This window comes from Olea europaea, unplaced genomic scaffold (assembly GCF_002742605.1).
Source record: "Olea europaea var. sylvestris unplaced genomic scaffold, O_europaea_v1 scaffold1207, whole genome shotgun sequence".
In the NCBI taxonomy this organism is placed as follows: Eukaryota; Viridiplantae; Streptophyta; class Magnoliopsida; order Lamiales; family Oleaceae; genus Olea; species Olea europaea.
Window position 1 is genome coordinate 179,027 of NW_019229494.1, and position 1,180 is coordinate 180,206.

A 1,180-nucleotide genomic window follows, 5' to 3' on the forward strand; every position below is an offset into this window, starting at 1 on the left:
TTTAAAAATGAAAAAAAAAATCCTCTCTTTTTCTTTTCATTCTCTTTTATGTCTTATCGCTTTACTTGAGCATTTGTCAACTCCCATCACTTTCTTTGTTACTGTTCTTCTCAAATTAACATTTAATATGTACTGTACACTTGGAAGCATAAAGGTTAAAAAAGATGTTTATGGGCTATTTTGCAGTGTAAAGATGTATGGATAACATAGGCGTATGAAAAGAAATGGCTATATATATGTATTAGATCAAAGTGGTTACTAGAGGGTTATAATAATAATAAAAATGGCTTGAAAGGCTCAAATGAAATAATAAATTGATCGTCATCATTCCTAAGTCTAATCCACAATCTTACCATAGACCGTATAATGTTATTCTCAAAGAAGGTTCTAATTCAAAAAAATCAACGAATGCTTATTACCATTTTTTTGTATGTGGTAGATTTCAATCCTTACCAATTCTCTCACATGAAAACTTTAGCAAGAGACTCATCTAGCTACATTTGTCAAACTAAAATCTTATCGCAAAGCTTGTGTGCATGAAAAGAATTCAGCAAGCATCTTGACATCTAAACTCTCATAAACAAAATTAACTCCTAGTGGCATATTTTGTCATTCAAGAACATAATCATGCAGCAAATCAGAAACTTAAACAATTTTTCCTCAAAAACCAATCACAACAAAATTTCGTAATGTTTTTGCAATTCATTATGCAATGCACAACAGAATCTAAATTAATTCTCTTCCCAAACAATTCTTACATTGTCCTCAATGTAAAGATATATCTGCCAAGTAAAAAGAAGGAAGGACATCATCTTAATACAGAAGTGAATCAACATAAAGGTTGAAAGACGGTTAACCTAAAAGTACTTAATTGAAAGGGTAAAGCAGGAAATGAAAATAAATCTAAAAGAAATGAAAGAAATACCTAAAGAAAAATCTTGAAACTAATGTACAAAAAAATAAAAAATGAAGGACATACTTGGTTGATGTCAAGGGGAGTAAACCAAGTTTGCAAGAGAAATTTCTTCCAGTGCAGGCACCTGTTGCCTATAAACTATCTTGAGATGATGGTCATTTACTTTTAATATCCTACCATCATTAGGGTCTTTAATTTCAATAGTCCCATTTTCAAAAGCTCGTTTCACCACAAAGGGGTTGGTCCACCTAGAGCGAAGTTTTT